A 6267-nucleotide genomic window follows, 5' to 3' on the forward strand; every position below is an offset into this window, starting at 1 on the left:
TTTTGCAATAAATATGTGACTTTAAAAGAAACATTCTGAGTCTTAGTTTGCCTGTATGTGAACGTTTATTAATAGATTTTGTGTGAGTATCCATATTTCTTCCTACTGTACAACAAGAGGGGAAACTGAAATGCAAAAAAGTCGGAGATGAATTAATCTGTGTCTTGTCAGTTTAAAATTTTAAGGTAAATGGAACGCACCATGGAGATAGGCACCAGCAACCCCCGCGACCCCATGAGGGATAAGCGGTTTGGAAAATGGATGGATGGATGGAACGCACCATTAGGCTCCTGTGGATTTAGTCTATTCAGCAGGATGATACAGCAGTAATCCAAAGCATAACCGCTAGTCCCACTCTGAATAGCTCAAAGAAAATGACGATTGTAGGTTAGCCCATTCAAAGTCTAGAATCAAGTCCAAGCTGGATCACAGAGGACCCTGCAAAGGCTGTTGATGCTCAACAATTGTCCGATGTGACTGAAACCGTGTAAAAGGAGCATTGTTAGTTATTGCAAATACATGATGGCAGTTCTTGCCAACAAGCTAGGCACAAACAGACTTGCCAAAGAAGCTGCGTAAGAGGCAATTGCTTTTTCACAAAGGGATGGGTTGGTTTGGATAGATTTCTATTTGCTTGATAAATGAAATCCTCATTTGAAAACTGCATCGTGGCTGTATTAAGGTTATTTTTACCTGTCATAAAAGATTATTTTATGATGGAAGCTTGACAAAAAAAAAAAATAATAATAAAAAAAAATAAAAAAAAACAGAAAAAAACTGTAAGGGTAAATATACACTTTCAAAGCAATGTTGATTATTTCTGGAGGGTTAGTTTTCTCTAGTTCATGCCAGTGAAAAAGAAAGACATGGTAACTTCTTAATACGGTTTCATCATCGTGTCAGAGGCGTCTCAGCATAACAACAGAGCAGAGAGTATACTTAAGGAAAACAAGAAAATTGTCAGAAGCAAACAAAATGAGCCTCATAAATAAACCAAGACACAACTGTGGATTTTGTGCAGAAGGTTATTAAACTTCTCATTATAGATAACATTCAAGTGAAAAATATCTAATCACTTACAAATAGATGGGATTCTGCAGATGAATTCTTATCCATGAGCTGATAAACCACAGTCACTTTCAATTTATTCATACATGTTTGTAGATAAAAGTGCGCTCTGTTCTCTGACGCTCATTAGCTATACACTTTACCACCCACACATATTGTACATCCACACACCCAAAGCCCTTTCATGAGGGCAACAAAATAGCTGTGCAAGTCATTATTTCCACCGTCTTTAAATAAATTGCTGCGAAGAGTAAATGATTGGATTCAATGTCAGTTCTTGCCAGCAGAGAGAATATATAGGAGGCATGTTGTTAAATCTGTTCAAGACAATAAAAAAAACTTCAAAGGTAGCTCTGAGTGCACAATCCACCAGCCCCCAGTATTGTCGCAATGAAGAAAAATCTCAATCTGCACGAGCATTTTATGCCTTTCTCTTTTGCTCAAACGTTTATTCCCAGTTCGATGAATTTTTTTTGCCAGCAATTTCTCTTTTTAATATTGCGCTTAGAAAACAAAACGAACAGCAGTGAATTCAGACCCCTTTGGAACCAACCTTGGAACATTAATTTGCGGGAAAAGGCAGAGAGCCTTGGAAAAAGAATAACAGACAGAGGAGCAAGAAGTCAGAGGGAATTGAACTGGAAGAAAAAAAAAATCAATGTAGCAACATGGGTTTCCAATTTTGGTGAGAATGTGATGTGCTGAAATAATGCCTGTTCAAAGAGATTCTGTGTTTGTGTGAAGAATGGCCACTACCAGATGGTAACTATATGTGCTCTAAAATTCTTCAGAGTATAATACCCTTCTTTCATCTTGTCATCTATTTTCCAAATGTTGCACGATATGACTGTTTTCTTGCACAATTGCCACTTTCAAACCTAAAGCATTCACCACTGTCGAATCAATGAGTGAGACTTTATTCATCTTGTGTAGTGGAAAACCGTGTGTCGAGCATGACGCTGTGCATTCTCACAACAGAAACAGTTTGTCCGCACATGTCGTTTGTGAGAAAACATTTAAGGCTCGTGGCACTTTTTTTTTGCCAAAGAAGGTAAATAAATTCATTTGTTCAAAATAAATAAATAAAAAAAACAACCCATTCTTTCTTTTGGAAATTGTGGTTTATATTGTTCTGTTTTTTGGTTGTTAGTTTTCAGGTAGTAGCGGTAATGGAGATTACTCGACATACGTGGCATTGCATTCTGGGGATTGTTGGGCGGTCTTGGGGGTCAGCTCGGTTTAGAGAGTGGGTCCTATAGCAGGAGTTTGAAGTCAAAAGAAAAAAAAATATGGAGGGAATTTGTCAAAGAGCAAAAACTGTGTTTATTGTGAGAGTCGTACAACACACAGCCTGCTGATCATGACAAAATGAAACTGTTTTAAAAAGGGCTGCATCTGTATGGCTCTGGAGTGCTCCTAGTTTTGTTTTTCTGGTTTAGATGACCTATGAGGATTTTGCTACAAGCAAAAATATATCCAATCAACCAGTATATGTTCTTGCTGTGCTTCATCTTTGCTTTGAAATGACATTTCCACACAAGATCTCAAAACTCTGAGATTTTAGGAGTAATATCAGATAAAATCAATCATGAGCTTTATACTGTGTTTTGTTCATGTCTTTGGTATCTAACAGACAAACCTTCATCAGATTTGTCCTGCTTAACTGCTTTGAAAAATCGCTGTTTCTGTTTATTTTAGCCAAATGCAGTTGTGTATTTATGCCAGCAGGTGCAATGACCTACAAATAAACATAAAACAATTGCAAAACTAAAAAAAATGTGCTTTGCAATCCTTCTTTATATTTAACTAGGTTTCTCATCAGAACAATTTTGTGAGCAATCGATTGCCAGGCAGTTTTGTTTACATTCAACCCTATAATGGCATCAATGTGGCTCAGATCTCTCTACATATTTTATTTCACGTTCCTCATGTATTTTCTACAATGCAACCATAAAAGAACATAAATCGAAGCATTGCAGAAGATGAGCAATAGTAGAATGTTAGTATGCTAACACAGTCATACTGAGACAGTGCTGACATGGTTGGGGGCCATGGATTGGCGACAGACTCTTCTGAACTTTATTCTAAAAAGCACAAAACACATTGAAAGGTTTAGCTAACTGACTTGTTGATGGAAATGTTTGCAAACCTTTGCATTTCCATAGTGCAGTCACAGTATTAAAGCAGTCCATGCAATCTTCACAATCCAAAGAGTCCCGTTGCCCTCAGTCCCTCTAAATAAAATTCAATTAGTGCTGCAATGTTGAATGACTTTGAACAAAAGATGACTTATGAGTTTTGATAAAAACTGCAGGAAATGTGTTGTCATTTATAAAGACTCAGCTTTGTATTTCTATTTTATGGTTTTCAAATGAAGGAAAACAAAAATAGGGATACATTTTCTCCTATTAGGATGATATTTGTCAAACATAACATGAAATAATTAGTCTCCAACCCAATGAAGAGAAAAATAGATCTAAAAGAATTAATAGCACATTCTGTGTCATTCTGTTGTGGAAATGCAATGCAAATTTTCAATGAAAACGCTCTAAAACATGTGTTTGGGTATTATATCTCTATTTAAAAGAGCAGTTGATTCTTTATTATTTATAATCAAAGTTATTAAGAGCCATTTGCAGCTCTGAAGGTAAAGACGCCTGCTCTAGATGATATGTCACTTCTGACTTTAGCTTAAATTTGTCATTGATTCAGAGGTTTCCTATGCAGTCATTGTTTCAAGTATTACAAAGATTGATAAGGTCAAGAAAACATAATTTCCATTAAACCATAAACTGATCTTGCCGGATCAAAAAAACAAGACAACCCCAAAAACATGCCAAAGTAATTTTGTTATCACTTCTGTTATAACTTGTGCTGCTTGTCATAAAAGAAAGGGGGAAAAAAATGTTTGTTTGTTTTTTTTTGTTTTTTTACAGAAAGTTTCGTTTTGTTTTGTTAATATTTCATGTTTCTCCGGGAGAACAGTCGGCACGCCTTGGATGAACATTAAAAATATAGCTGTTGGCTATTTTGGAACAAGCTGGGGGAAAAAATATGCAGGTACTGAGAAATAATGAGAAGAATTATGATCATAAACCCAAGTCAGCCACATTAAAGCTTTGTTGCAACTTCTCCTGGCTCATCAAAAATCAATAAAATGTGGTTAGTGTTGTTCAAATGGAGGGTGTTTGTGTTGAGGCTAAACACAGAGTGGATGTTCTTGGTTGACCACAAAATGTTCAACTTCAGTCATTTCCTAACCTCACTCTTAAAAAGCCTTTACAGTGAATTTCAGTTATTTCTGCCCTCTCTTTGTCATGCCCTTTGCAGTTGTCAAGGGAGTTTGCTTTTAGTTTTTCTGCCAAACACTTAAACATTCTTATTATACTGTTTTTCTCTGTCTAATTGTAAAAAAAAATAAAAAATTGGGGATGGCACCACCTTTTTATTTTTTTTTCAATAATTAAAAACAAACAGGATGTCAAGTGCTAACTTTTTAGTCAGCTTTGTGCATTTTCGATTTATTTTACAAAATAAATCAGGTGAATAAACATCACCCCTAGAGTGATGATTTCCTATTTTTTTGCCTTAGGGAAAAAAAAAGAGGCTTTCAGTTTGTTTTTGTTTTTGCCGTATTTTTTTCTGACACCCCCGGCAGCAAAGAAAAATAAGACACTTCCTTTCATACCTACACCTTCCTGTTGCATCTTCCGATTGCTCATATTACTACTGATTTAACAAGGATTGTGTTGGGGCTGTAATGGAAATAGATACCATTATTTTAATGTTATAAAACTGTGAACATTAAAACAGTTTGGCTGGCTAAAGCCATGTGCCATAGGATCCCCAACTTATTCTCACCTTTATCTGCCTTTTATCAACTAAGCTCAGATGGTGCAAGCTTGGCCGGAAATGTGTTTTCCTTCTTCTGGTCTTTCCATTTCCACTTTTTAAAGATCGTCCAAAAAAAAAAAAAAAGATTACATCCCAAAACTCAAACAGAATTGTTGACTGGTTTTAAAATCTACAATAATATTTTACACATCCTGAAAGATATAGTACTAGGCTGTTAGCTGTGAAAATGTATTTGAGTAACTGGTGCATATGCTGAACAAGGATATGGTGCATCTTAAAAAAAAAATGTGAATTTCATGAAAATTCAGTTCAAAACACATTCATCATACACAGAAATATTTTTTAAGAGTTTATTTTCATGTAATTTTGATGATTTTAGCTTAGAGCTAACTAAAAACCCCAAATTGTGTTGATTTAAAAAAAATAGAATACACAATACCAATATAAAATGCATTTTTAGTGTGGATTAATCTTTTGACAAGCAGCCATTGACAGCTCCACATTGAGGTTAAGCCACGAAAAAGGAAATTTATGAAGAAGCTGGCTGTCCACAGAATGTTGTTCTAAAGGAAGTTTGAGTGGAAGGACTTTAGACAAGCTCTTTGGCCATGCTGATTTCAAAATAATCTATGTCTCTACTGTCAAAAGGAAGATGGGAACACCAGACTGTCAAAATAGTACTTTGCTAAGGTCCCAAATGGCAACAAGACACCATCTGATGCATGACAGAGTGTGGAACGAGTGATTTAATGATGGGATAACTTGCAATACACAAGGATAACATATATGAAGCAGGAAGGCAACACCAGTAGACCTTCAGCGAGAGAAATAAACCAAGGAAATCAAAAACTGTGGAGATAGGATTGTGTCATGGAAATCGGGTGAGTATAATCAATGGAATAAAATCAAGTTATCTGAGCGGGGGGCAAGGCTAAGAACTGAGGGAATTAGACCATGACATCGCAGAAACATGGGGATAACTAGATGAACAAGGCCTCCATGCCATGTCATATTCATGCAGCATGTGTGCTAAAGGATCTTGACCAAAAATGAAAGACTTTTACATCATTAGCTGGAAGATATAAGCCTAGAAATTTACAGAAATAAACACTGCCACATGTGGTCGGCCATTATCATGCACCAGGAGGAACCCGCGCCCCCCACGCACCAGTGAAGGATTCAACAACAGGTCAAGGATATCATCCATACCTAACGGCAGTCGGGGTGCCATCGTTTATCTGTACAGGACGTGCGTCCCTCCATGGAGGTGCCTTCCAAGACCAACACTGACTCACCCGAAACTCATCAGCCTGAACAAAGCTGCAGCCGCATAACGTTCACAGC

Source organism: Fundulus heteroclitus, unplaced genomic scaffold (genome assembly GCF_011125445.2).
Source record: "Fundulus heteroclitus isolate FHET01 unplaced genomic scaffold, MU-UCD_Fhet_4.1 scaffold_700, whole genome shotgun sequence".
NCBI classification, from domain to species: Eukaryota; Metazoa; Chordata; class Actinopteri; order Cyprinodontiformes; family Fundulidae; genus Fundulus; species Fundulus heteroclitus.